Consider the following 14,709-nt stretch of genomic DNA (forward strand, 5'->3'; position numbering starts at 1 on the left):
TTTTAGCCTGCTTTCACCCTGTTCTTCAATGGTCTGCAGTGCTGAGAATGATCCACCACCTAAATAATACCTGCTCTGTAGTGGTCCTGTGGGGGTCCTGGCCAGTTTGGGAATGGCTAAACCTGAAAATACCCAGATATACAGTTATAATTATTAATTAAAAAGAATTGTGAAAAACTAGCCCTCCGTTGGCCTTCCTAAGGACTTCCACATCTATGATAAGGAGGATGGTAAGACAGGGGAAAAAAAGAAGTGCATTTTGGGGTCACCAAGTCTCCAAAACGTCCATCAGACACAACCTTTCTGCCAACAGATTATTTGGAAGCCTTTCCTGTCATCTAACCACAAACGTAAGCACTTTTACACAGTTTATCAAATGCTACTAGAATTTTGGAACCATGCTTGATGGCCAAATGATCAGACGGAATAAAGATTGAGCTTTTTGGCAACACATACTTAAGGTGGGTTTGGCAGAAGAAGAAGGATGACTACACTGAATTAAAAAAAAAAGTATGGTTAAGGGTCTGTGATGTTGTGAGGCTGTTTTTTTTCCAAAGGCTTAAGAAGCCTTGTTGGCGTACACGTCATCTTAGACTTCATTAAATACCAGAACAATTTAAATGAAAACCCGTCTGCCTCTGCCAAGAAACTGCTAAAAAATGGGTCATCTTGTTTTTAACTGAACTTGTGCATAAATTTTAATGTATAAAATTCGATTTTAAGTGTTTTTTGTTTACCAATACAGATAATTATAAAGTATTCACTGATCAGCCATAACATTAAAACCACCTTCTTGTTTCTACACTCACTGTTCATTTTATCAGCTCCACTTACCATATAGAAGCACTTTGTAGTTCTACAATTACTGACTGTAGTCCATCTGTTTCTCTGCATGCATTGTTAGCCCCCTTCCATGCTGTTCTTCAATGGTCAGGACCCCCACAGGACCACCACAGAGCAGGCATTATTTGGGTGGTGGATCATTCTCAGCACTGCAGTGACACTGACATGGTGGTGGTGTGTTAGTGTGTGTTGTGCTGGTATGAGTGGATAAGACACAGCAGTGCTGCTGAAGATTTTAATCACCTCACTGTCACTGCTGGACTAAGAATAGTCCATCAACCAAAAATATCCAGCCAACAGCACCCCGTGGGCAGCGTCCTGTGACCACTGATGAAGGTCTAGAAGATGACCAACTCAAACAGCAGCAATAGATGAGCGATCGTCCCTGAATTTACATCTACAAGGTGGACCAACTAAGTAGGAGTGTCAGTGGACAGTGAGTGGACAGAGCATTTAAAAACTCCAGCAGCGCTGCTGTGTCTGATCCACTCACACCAGCACAACACACACTAACACACCACCACCATGTCAGTGTCACTGCAGTGCTGAGAATGATCCACTACCTAAATAATACCTGCTCTGTGGTGGTCCTGTGGGGGTCCTGACTATTGAAGAACAGGGTGAAAGCAGGCTAAAAATGTATGTAGAGAAACAGATGGACTACAGTCAGTAATTGTAGAGCTACAAAGTGAAGCTGATAACATGGACAGTGAGTGTAGAAACAAAGAGTTTTTAATGTTAGGGCTGATTGGTGTAAATGAAATGTAACTGTAGAAATGTTGCACATGAAACTTTTATTGCAATGTTGTTTTGCCTCCAATGCAGGCGGCACATTTTCCATCTTCATGTCACTTTGCTTGAACCCCTGCTAACTAAATCAGCTAAAGCTAAAAGTTTTATAACTTATTACAGTGTCTATTGCCAACACCTGCAAAACAAATTAAAGCATGCAAATATTTTTTCACATCCTTGAACCTGAAGCCTGTCTTGTGTGCAAGTGTACATTTCCGTACGTGTTTGACAATTCAGGCTGATAAGTCCACCGGGGTAAACACTGTCTTTTCTCAGCTCAGCGCTGTGTTTACTGTGAAGTGCTGAACGTGAATGAGTGAGTGAGCTGTATGTGTATATGAGTGTGATAGCTGAAGCTCATCATACAGAAGTGGCAAACATTGTAGCGCTTATCACTACATTCACAACACTCCTTATGGACAGTGTGTGTGTGTGTGTGTGTGTGTGTGTGTGTGCGTGTGTGTGCGTGTGTACACCAGTTAATGCTTAGCAGACAGGAATGATAAACACTGTTTTACCCCACACTACTGTGATCACTGTCATGCAGAGGTGTTGATTAATAAACACATGAATCAAGGTGTCCTAATTACACAAGAGCCATTCAAGATCTTACAGGATGCTTCCACACAAAAAAAATTAATAAATAAATAAACACAATTAAATAAAATAAAAATTCTGAACTTTAATTACACTTTTTATTTTATTTTAATTTTTTTGCAATTGTAAATACCATATGAATGGCTATGACTAGTGTTGTTGTGCATGTGTAGTCAGTCTGATAAATGTTTTATTTGTGCTATTTATTCATTTTAATAGTGATTTAAAAAAATGTTTTCTATATAATTGTATTATTTTTGCTAGGAATTTAATCACACTTTTTTTCTTTTATAAATACTGAAACAAATAAAACTTAATCCTCAGCGACATTTAAGGTTTGTACATTTTGCATTTGTTAATTTTTCCATCTTTTTTTGCATCAATTTCCAGGTTTCACTAAAATGCTGGATGGAGTTGCCGCTCAGGTGGTGCAGCGGTAAAATACACTAGCACAACAGAGCTGGGATTTCGAATACATCGTATCGAATCTCAGCTCTGCCATTCGTCTGGGCTGGGCGGCTATATGAACAACGTTTGGCTGTTGTTCATCCAGGAGGGAGCCAGATAGGGACCTCATATCTGATGCAGTTTCAACCTCTGCTGGCTGATTGATGGCGTCTGCACAGATTAGAGGAATAATTCACCGATCAGGGTGTGGCTCTCCATGCACAAGGCTGATCTGCATATGAACTCGCCTTGTGCAGGTGAAAAGATGCAGTCAGGTACTGCGCATGTGTCGGAGGGGACGTGTGTCATTTCGCTTGCCTCAATCGGGACAGGGGTCAGCACCAGTAGAGAGGAAGCATAATGCAGTTGGGTAAAAGTTGGACGCACTCGGGAGAAAATGCATTTAAAAAAAAGGTTGGAGTTAAGATTGAAACTAGACCAATCAAAAACTACTTCCTTTTATTATTTCTCTTTTCTGTAATTACCTTTCACCTATTTTTTTTAATAGATAAAATCATTAAAAAAATATATTTTATGTTTACTTGAGTTATCTGCGTCCAATATTAACAGTAGTTTGATGATCAGAAACATATAAGTAATACGTTAATATAAGAAATGTGCATAATAAAAAAAAAAGTACTGTAGTGTCTATGTACCCAATAACACAGACAGTGCCAATCGAAAACACTTCTTTCTTTTTTTACATGTTGATTTGATTCTAATATTAATATCATTTTTTCCCCACTCCCAATATATCACTATTTATTAGAACATAAATAAAAGTTCAACCCTTGTTAATCAGTCCTCTTTTAGAGTGACTGTGTTTTTTAACATGGCCCTCGAGCTAAGAGATGCTAATCAGCTGCAATCGACTGAATTTCCAAACAGCAGCAGAAGAGATCCTTCTAACTGTTGATTGACTGATTAGCAACACTCGAATGACAGCTTCTGATGGCCAGACCATCAAACAAGCCAAGCATATTTACTTATTACTTACTTTACTCATTACTTATTAATAAACCAGCTATTTTAATTCCTTTCGTTGACATATTTGAACTCAATGGCTGACCGCCAAAGTGTCAGTCAAGAGCAAATCCTGTGAATTCTGTAAATAGAGGTGTGTGAGAGGACGTCCAGGGAGTGTCTAAAGTATATCAAGAGTATATTAAGGTGTTACCACACCTTTTAATGAAGTGCATTCAGTGACAGTTTTGTTTTGCCTTTTTTGTGTCTGGCAGCTAGTTGATTCAGGCATTTTAATAGGATGGAAAGATACCAGGATTAGGATATGTAATGGGGTTAGAGTGAGAAAGTCACATCTGCCTGATAATCAATTGGTGGCACTGATATTCAACTGGAGCCACTGGAGTCTTTTTAATTATTATTATAGAAACAGAAACAGCATCGAGTCAAATAAAATCAAAGCAAATAAAATAAAAAAGACTTTACTTTTTGTCATTCAAGGCCTCTGCCTAGGGTCTCACTTTCGATTTGCAAGGATTGAGGGGTGTGGTGTGAGACTGTGAGATCTGCCTGCGATGCGCGAAATTTGAAAGGTATGTGACTGTATGAATAATAATGTGAAACCGCAATGGGTATCACCTCGACTCTGCTAACTTACAAATGAACATTCCTTCCAGGAAAAGCTAAAAGCTAAATTTACTGTGACAGTAACCCATTAGAAGTGAGTCTTTGTGCTAACACAGCTAAAAGGAAGAAGTTTCCAGATGAGGTAACCTTCAATCCATGGTTGGAATAATGAAACTTTTTAAAATAGGGAAGAAATACTTCAGCTGATGAAATTTTTAATGTGCGGGATGGCAAAAAGAAATAAAAGCTGGCGAACAAATTATATACAGTGAGTGTAGAAACAAGGAGGTGGTTTTAATGTTACGGCTGATCAGTGTATATACTCCTTGTTTCTACACACATTGTCCATTTTATCAGCTCCACTTACCATATAGAAGCACTTTGTAGTTCTACAATTACTGACTGTAGTTTATCTGTTTTTCTGCATACTTTGTTAGCCCCCTTTCATGCTGTTCTTCAATGGTCAGGACCACCACAAAGTAGGTATTATTTGGGTGGTGGATGATTCTCAGCACTGTAGTGACACTGTGGATGCAGTTTTTTGGATCGAGTTTTTAAACACCTCACTGTCACTGCTGGGTTAGGATAGTCCACCAACCAAAAATATCCAGCCAACAGCACCCCATAGGCAGCGTCCTGTGACCACTGATGAAGGTCTAGAAGATGACCGACTCAAACAGCAGCAATAGATGAGCGATCGTCTCTGACTTTACATCTACAAGGTGGACCAACTAGGTAGGAGTGTCTAATAGAGTGGACAGTGAGTGGACACGGTACTTAAAAACTCCAAGCAGCGCTGCTGTGTCTGATCCACTCATACCAGCACAACACACACTAACCCACCACCACCATGTTAGTGTCACTGCAGTGCTGAGAATCATCCACCACCTAAATAATACCTGCCCTGTGGTGGTCCTGTGGGGGTCCTGACCATTGAAGAACAGCATGAAAGGGGGCTAACAAAGTATGTAGAGAAACAGATGGACTACAGTCAGTAATTGTAGAACTACAAAGTGCTTCTGTATGGTAAGTGGAGCTGATAAAATGAACAGTGAGTGTAGAAACAAAGTATATGACTTTAATTTTAGTCATCTGTTTGATTTCATTCATTTAATCTTATTAAATAAGGTGTTACACTCCTTACCATGACAACAAACATAAGAAGTCACCTTGAAACCAAACGTAGGAAACTGAAAATAAATAAATAACTACAAACTTTCAGCAGCAGATTGTGTTGTAATCCCCACCTGTCTCTGAAATGTGGGCCACAGTGATAAACAGGTAGGCTTCGCTATGAAAATTGATAGGAATCCAGATGTAAACAACAGGAAAATGATTGAAGCATGACAAAAAGAGTAGAAGGAAACAAAAAAACAGCATCTCCATCTGCACAAACAAACACACAGTGCAGTGAAAGTCAGGCTGGATTTAGTTCTCACACATTCACACAGACACACACACAGAGGGGGGAATGCTGTGAAATATCCATAATCAACTTACTATATTAACACAGTGGGCACAAATATTACATTTAATAGGAACAGCACGGCAATGTGTGGGGCCACAAATTCTCCAGACAATATCTCACATAATCCAGTTATACATCCAGCTACTTTAAAGTAGCACTTATATTCAGATTTTGCAGCTTAGCAAATTTTTACCCAAACAGCTAAAGTTGATAAATTGTTAGATTGTACGCTCATGCTCATATATTTATATTGCCAAAAGTATTCGAGCATTATAAGTTCCTTTCACTGGAACTAAGGGGCCGAGCCCAACTCCTGAAAAATAACCCCACACCATAACCCCCCCTCCACCACACTTTACATTTGGCACAATGCAGTCAGACGAGTACCTCCTGGCAACCGCCAAACCCAGACTCGTCCATCGGATTGACAGACGGAGAAGCGTGATTCGTCACTCCAGAGAACACGTCTGCACTGCTCTAGAGTCCAGTCGCGGCATGCTTTACACCACTGCATCCGACACTTTGCATTGCGCTTGGTGATGTGAGACTTGTATGCAGCTGCTCAGCCATGGAAACCCATTCCATGAAGCTCTACACACTGTTCTTAAGCTAATCTGAGGCCACATGATGTTAAGAGGTCTGTAGCGATTGACTCTGCAGAAAGTTGGCGACCTCTGCACATTATGTGCCTCAGCATCCGCTGACCCCGCTCATTTTACGTGGCTACCACTTCATGGCTGAGTTGCTGTCGTTCCCAATCGCTTCCACTTTGTTATAATACCACTGACAGTCAACTGTGGAATATTTAGTAGCGAGGAAATTTCATGACTGGACTTGTTGCACAGGTGGCATCCTATCACGGTACCACGCTGGAATTCACTGAGCTCCTGAGAGAGACTTTCACTCATTCTTTCACTAATGATTGTAGAAGCAGTCTGCATGCCTAGGTGCTTGGTTTTATGCACCTGTGGCCATGGACATGATTGGAACACCTGAATTCAATGATTTGGATGGGAGAGTGAATACTATATATACTGTATATCAAACTGTGACATTTCTGCCCTGAAAAAGCAGCCATTACAAATTGTAACTGCTATTACTGCAAAATAAAAACATCTAGGAGTAACTACAGCTCAGCGAAAGCTTTTCATGAAGAACTTTATAGTTTGATTTCCATGGTTGAGTCGCCAGACAGAACGTATAAAATCCCCACACATAATGCCAACTCCAACAGCTTATGATAGGCTTAAAAGCTTTTATGCTAAATCAGGTGTATATTTACTACCCAGCACCATACACAGCAAGCCTTGTACCATAGCCAGCATTAACTTTTTCAGCAACTTGAGCTGCAAAAGCCCTCCTGTGGGATTTGGACCAGTCCAGCTAGCTTTCACTCACTAAGGATCTGTCTGAAAGCTTAGTGATCTCTCAACATAGATATGTGATCCCAAAAGGAAGGGTGTATAAATTCTTATATGCTTTAAAATGCTGCCTAATGAGGTGCCTTCATTCTAAAATTATAAAATAAACTGAGTGAATAATGAGGGAGCATCTGATGTTTCCTTAGCTGTAAAGGCAATCCCAGCATTCAGTGCTGCACAACTTTTCTTACAAAAAATAACAAACATTGCAGGCAAACGCGGAGCCACAAACTGAGTTCTTTTCAAATGTAAATAAATTCTTATTGTCTGAGACAATTTAACCATTTTTGGCACCCGAATGGAGATTCTAGTGGGTTGTGTCACCTTAGCTTAGTGGTTTGAATGGCCTGATGATAACTGTGTTACCTCAGTAAGCAAAAACTGTCATGACATAATTGCTGTCTGAGTAGTGCATCTAAATAATCTGCCTTACGTGCTCGATGTTTTATTAGAATCCTCTCTATTTAGGCAGCTGCCTCGGTAGGCAGTAGGCAGCAAGGCAGCTCACTAGGTTTTTTGGGTGACCATGACCTTGTTGCTGGTTAATGGATTTTCCTTCCATGAACCACTTTTGGTATATTTTACTCACTGCCTTTTTGGAGAAGCTCTTATCCAGTCCAATCCAATCTAGTCATCACAATTTGGCACTTGTGACAGTTTAACAGTCAGTCTGACTTTTTTTTTTTTTTTTTGCTGCTACCAACAGAGCAACTTCAAGAACTGACTGTGTGCGGGTTTAAGTCATTTCTGAGGCTCTGGGTCTCCAGCAAACCACAGTGAGAGCAATTAATATTAATTATGAATAAATACATTTAAATAAATTAGGGCTGTCAAACGATTAAAATTTTTAATCGCGATTAATCTCAGAATTTCATATAGTTAATCGCGATTAATCGCATTAAAAAAAATCTGTGTAAATGTTATAGAAAACAAGGATTTTTAAGTGAAATGTTACAATTAAAATGGTGAACACATTTTATGCTAAATGTACTGATGTTAAAAACTGCTGGGACAAGAGAAAACTGTAAGGGAGTTTATTCACTCACATACTAGGCAGTAAATGTCAGATTGTAGGTTAGAATTTCTCCATCAGCAAACATTGTAGATCAGCGGTGCTTTAGGTGGGATAAGGCGTATAGTTATTGTATCAGACTTTTCTGTGGTTGTATCGTGACGATGGTTTGATGGACGTTTCTACACGAAGTGAGTGTGTTTTGACCCTTTGGGGCTTCCATAGTTCATGAACTAACGTGCTCGACTCAGCTTTCCGGTATTCGGTACAGAAGAAGAAGTTAATTAAGTGTAATAAAGTGTTCTGCTCCCGACAACTTGTGAATATAGCGTGTATTTATTTATTTATTATGCAAGTGCATCACTACCACGATCGGTTACATTATGTTAACAAACCGCAAATGAAAAACGGTGGCAAGTCCGACATTAAAACGTTTGTTCTACCAGTCAAGTGTCAACATGAACTAGAATTTGCGTTAATGGCACTAATTTTTTTAATCGCGTTAAATTGAGGTCGCGTTAATGCGTTATTATCGCGTTAACTTCGACAGCCCTAAAATAAATACATAACTAAATAAAATAACACTGAAATAGTTGTTTGAGTGTCCAGCTTTTTTAAATTCCTCTAATAGCACATAACTTGACCACAGCTGAACTGTTGTTGCTGTAAAAGTTGGCACAACCAAAGCTTTTCAGACGAGTTGCATATTTTAATTAATAAATTAAATAATTAAAATTCTGTCTTGGGAGTTTCCTTAAGCCATTAAGCAGGACAAATATGCCAAACAAGACAAAAACAAGGGATGGAAGGCGGACTTTATTAGTACCACTATAAAAATGTATGTAACCTGAAAAGATGACAAGGTTTTTTTTAAATCTGAACCAGTTTGAGCCAGTCTGAACAGGATCGTGGTGTTGTATATGCGCTCACCCTTTTGTGCAGCAATAGAAGCGACTCTAACGCTTGTGACATTTTCAATGCAAGTCGGTAAAAGAAACGCTTCCAGCTACACAAGATCAGTTTCAGCCTTGTGATTCCGCTGAGCAACACAGGCATCTGATGTAAAGTAGCATAGTACGTTTCTGACAAGATTAATTAGCATTTAATCAGATAAAAGCCGAAATTTATGAACGATGGGGTTAATACTGTGCCTGTAAACACGCTGAATGTGCCAGAGAAAGCAGTCAGTGAACGAGAAAGCAGTCAGTGAACGAGAAAGCAGTCAGTCAGTCAGTCAGCGTGATAAAGTACGACTGCATTTAATATCAGTGTGTGAAGTTTTGTGTGCATCAGAAAAATATCATAGAGATTGTTTTTCTATTTATCACTTAATACCAGCAGCGTTCATCTCTCCTGAGCACTTTAAAAATTAGGCAGTGGCATTTAAAGCAAGATTAGGGATGAAAAAAGATTAATGAGAATGTCTAAAAGCAGTTTTTCTTCCTCTCTCTCGCTTTCTGTCTCTCTGTGTCTCTCTCTCTCTCTCTCTACACTCCTCCTGGCAGACAAGAGTGTAATTCCTGCTGATATTTTTGCCAGCGTCTTATCCGGCAGTCACAAAGACATGATTTCATTCCAATTACAGCTCGAAACCCCTTATATTTACCAACAGAATACAACCCCGAAATTAACCAAACACGCAAATTAAACTGGATTTCATGTTTAATCATGTGCTTTTGTCTGAGAAAGCATTCAGCAGAAGGATAGAAGAGATTAGAGGAATTTCTGGAGCTGCAACGAAATGAAAAATAATAATAATAATAGAATTGTACAGAGATATGGTTTAAAAATATGGAGGAGAGTTACGCTCGGCTCACGCTACAGGATAATTTGAATGATTTTGAGGGTGATTCACCACTCGTCTTCTGATAATCTGGTTGGTCTTAGACGGCTGTGTTAGCAGTGAATCCTGAGGTGTTGGGTGTGTATAAGCTACTATTACTGTCTGTAATTTACCCATATAAAATATATAAATATTGAACATGTTCAATATCTGTTACTCAACAATAGGTATTATGGAAGGGCGTAGTCTGTATTGTGCCTGTCGTCATGATGAAAGACCATCCATAAATGTCAGCCGAATGGTCATCAGTGTATTATCATCATTATTTATTTATATAATGAAAACAATACTGGCAAACTGACAATTTCTTTGCTATTTTATTTATGCATTTTCTCCCTTTTTATCCCAATTTATTATAGCCAATTGATCTTCTGCTGCTGGGGAACCCTATCACATCCAAGAAGAGTACATTTTCCTGACACACGCTCCCTCTGACGCCTGTGCAGTCCACCGACCCCTTCTTAATTGCTCAATCTTTAATGAATTCATGTGTGAGGCCAGTCTTGTGCATGGAGAGTCACACACACTAATCTACAGGAACTTTGGGCTACTAACCAGGGTTCTTACAACGCATTGAAGACCCTACCCCCTTTTTAGTCCAAGGTTTCCATCAAGAAGACTAGTGGCCAATTTTGTCTGCTGCAGGCACTGCCAATTGCGCCTGCTAACGGGCACCCAGCCAATTAGTACCAGAGCTGAGACTGAAACTCGGAGTATACAGAATCCCAGTGCTTTCGCTGTGCCACCTGAGTGGAATGGAAATAATATTATTAAAAACTTTTGTTATTTAAACACTATTACGCTTCTTGCAAATCCAATTAAAAAACTATGGGCATAATGATAAAGAGCAAAGTCACTCAGTGGCAGAACAACCCCTATGCCTCTACCTTACAAAATATGCAAATGTTACAGCCTCCAGTTTTCAGAAATTGCTTTCTACAACATTTTGTAGTGTGTCTGTGGACATTTGTGCTGCTCGTTCAGAGAGAAGAGCATTCACAAAGCTGGTAACTGTTAGACAAGAAGGCCTAGCTCACAATGAACTGTGTCTGACAGGGTTAACGTCAGGGCTAGACATGCAGCAGACATGGAACAGGAAAGAGCCCTGCCATAACTGTTTCCACATACTTTATGTAACCGGTTGTACACACCTGCCGGGCATTCAACTCAACAACTAGGTATTACTGAAAAGGTCTTCAAGCATCACAGTGTGATATATAATGACAAGATGCTTAGAAACGAGTACCACTTGTAATAGAAGTTACATCAGATCATCACATTGCACATTGTGGTATCTGTAAATTGAGTCCGGTGCTTGAGTGGAGCGGCCAATTCCGCTTTGCATTTTCATGTTATTTCATTTCATATTTCAAGTGTCGTGGCTGATACGTTCCTGTAAGTCCAGCTGTAGTGCTGCCATCACCACCAAAAGCACACCAACACTAAAACTAAACCCCCACTTGGAGAGTCACACACACTGATCTCCACATTCCTCCACTTCGGTACAGGCAGAAGACTCCTTTTTACTCTGGTCAAGTATAGCTGTTGCACTATTGGTTGAAGACACGACTCCAGGGTGCAGACTTACAAACCAAACTAATTAATTATAATAACTGTTTAATACACATTAGCTAATAATGTGTTTATAGACATATACAGTAGACCCTTGACTTACGAATTTAATTGGTTCCGAAGGGCTGTTCTTAAGTCAAAACGTTCATTAGTTAAACCTATTTTTCCCATCAGAAATAATGTAAATAGAATTAATCCGTGCCAGACCACCCCCTTACCTAACCTTTCTAATGTCTTAAATTGTCTTTTTTGTTATAAATACAAGTATATTTTCCCTTAAATTCTAAATTATAGAATAGACATTACTGTAATAAACAATATTAAACAACAATACACAGTAGTACTGTACATAAAACACACACCACATTTCAGTACAGTACGTGTGCTGTACCATACACCATAATACATTTCCTTCTCTTTTTATATAAAATGTATCTACCAGAAACAACAATACCTCTCATATTTCGCTATTATTTTCTACTTTATTTCAACAGTGTTGTATTTTGTAGGTGTAATTGCACGAAAAAAAAGAATACTTTACTCAGCAAATTCCTTCTTCTCTCTCACTCACTGTCCCCTCTGTCTGATACACAGTGACAGCTACTGGCAGGAGTAATTATACAACAACAAATAATAATAGATTCATTCTTTGGGGACATTTTAATATAGAATTTTACAAAATATAAAGAGAAAACAGAAAAAACACTGTCCGCTCTCCGCTCACTGTATATATATAGAGAGACGGTCAGAGTCAACTTGTTCGTGATGTCACGTGTTTCATGAATTTCGGTTCGTAATCCGAAATTTGTTCGTACGTTAAGTTGAAAAATATTGCTTAGAACCCGATGTTTTAGCATAATGTTGGTATGGTAAACCATTCGTAACTCAAGGGTGATAACTGTTAGAAGGCCAACTGTACACACCTTTTAGGCATTCAACTCAACAACCAGTGGTGTATAGTAACGAAGTAATAATACTTCGTTACAGTACTTAAGTAGTTTTTGGAGTATCTGTACTTTACTGGAGTATAAAAAATATCATGAACTTTCACTTTTACTTTACTACATTTCCTAAAGAAATTGTGGACTTTTACTTTGATACATTTACGCCGTATGCAAATTCATTACTCGTTACTACAAAATAAAACGACAAGAATTTTTTAGCTAAACGATGTGAGATGTGTGATGGACTGCAGCAGGTTTGGCGAATCTGCGCTTGTAAATGAGATCGGTGGTTAAACACATTACTGCGCATGTGTAAACAAACAGTGAAGCGCATCGTTCACTCAAAGATTCGGAACTATCGGCATTTCAGAATCTCCCCGTCCAACACAGTGATGTAAGTTAAGAATGATTAACAAAGTAAAGCCAGAGCATCATTGTTTATTATTATTATTATTAGCATTAACATTGTTCAGATATCTAGCTACCATTTTCGATTACATTTGAACCACAAATATAACGTTTCACTAAATTAGTTCGTAATTTCTTCAGATTCAAGAGATTCAAGATTCAAGAGTTTTATTGTCATGTGCACAGAAAAACCAGCAGTTACACTGTACAATGAAATTCTTACTCAGTGCAGACATGAAGACTTGTCCATTATTTATAAAAACTCACCTAAAGACAAATATTTCCTCAGATAACTTCTGAATTACACCGACAGAGGAAAGATTCATGGTGTTGAGGAAAATGCACATCTTTAACCCTTTAATGGTCTCAACAAGAACTCAACTTATTATGGATGATTTTTCAGCTGATGACTTCTAGTTGACACATAGGTTAGAAATTGTGTTTTCTTAAAGTAAGAATACCAATATTTTTTTAGTTTAACACGTCAATCAGGTAGTAGATACGGCCCAAAAAAGATTATTTAAATACAGCTTATTTTAACCATATATTTCGATTTAAACTAATGGTTAAGCGGATCATTAAAGTGCTAAAAGTGCCATGTTTTGTTAAAATTTTGCTTCAAATTAATTCTGCCAAAATTCAGTTGTTTTTGGTTATTGGGATGTATACAGTATCTATGACTTGAATGTACAACCTAAATAAAAAAAATGTGACAATTTAAAAAATTTAAATAAAATAGATGCAGTGTTTTTTACATTTACATCGACTCTTTTTTAATCTTATATGGACCTAAAATATTTCGTGTTTTGTCTGGTCAACTTCATTGCAATTCTTAACATACATAAACATGCATTTTAAGCCCACAACGCATTCTTAAAAAGTTGGAACAGGACAATTTAGGGCTAGTAATAAGGTTAAAAAAAACATCTAAATAATGATGTGAAAAGCTGATTATAATCATGAATTGGCACAAATCATGTTCAGATGGAAGGAAGAAAAAGGTTGTTATGGTGGTTTAAAGGCTTAAAAGAACAATCTTTTTATTTTTCAAAATGACCGCTTCAGTTTATACTAACAGCATTTACTTTTACTTCTACTTTTAATACTTAAGTACATTTAATATCAAATTACTTTTGATACTTAAGTACATTAAACATCAGATGCTTTTAGACTTTTACTCAAGTAATATTCTAAAAGGTGTCTTTTACTTCTATCAAAGTAAATTTCTGGTAAGATACTTGTACTTTTACTCAAGTATGGACTTCAGGTACTTTATACACCACTGTCAACAACTAGGTATTAGTGAAGAGGTCTTCAAGCATCACAATGTCACAATAGTTGTATATTATAGTACTGAGGCCTTGAAGGAATTTCAACAGGCTGGTCACTGGCTTTATTTACTTTATCAATGTTTATTAACACTTAATGACTCTTATTGTGTTCCAGTGGAATCCTTGAGCCTCAAAAATGGCTGTGACCCCTTTCAAATTGATTTGTCATGGATAAATACATAAATAACTGCTGCAAAAATATTAAACGCATAAAACTGCCAGTCCCAGTGTTTCAGCTACACTGCTAAAGTAAAAATGAAATGTTTTTGTATAGCATATCTAACAGTTCATAGACATGTCCAAATAATTCTACACTGTAAAATTGTAGCTCAATCTTAGTAGTTGTGCTAGGATTGTGTATGTAAGCCTTAGCTTTAAAAAAGTGTTTTTTTTGTAAGCTGACTGTACAGAGACAGCCATCAGCATGAGTCAATGTAATCC

General features: G+C 38.0%; 1 protein-coding gene across 1 annotated transcript in view; it reads right to left on the bottom strand.

Annotated features, from left to right (window-relative positions):
* LOC134326693 (adhesion G protein-coupled receptor L3-like) overlaps positions 1-14,709 on the bottom strand; it is a 537,600-nt gene that overhangs the window by 309,459 nt on the left and 213,432 nt on the right. The gene's annotated exons all lie outside the window — the stretch shown is intronic.

The sequence above is a fragment of the Trichomycterus rosablanca genome, chromosome 14 (assembly GCF_030014385.1).
Source record: "Trichomycterus rosablanca isolate fTriRos1 chromosome 14, fTriRos1.hap1, whole genome shotgun sequence".
Lineage (NCBI taxonomy): Eukaryota > Metazoa > Chordata > Actinopteri > Siluriformes > Trichomycteridae > Trichomycterus > Trichomycterus rosablanca.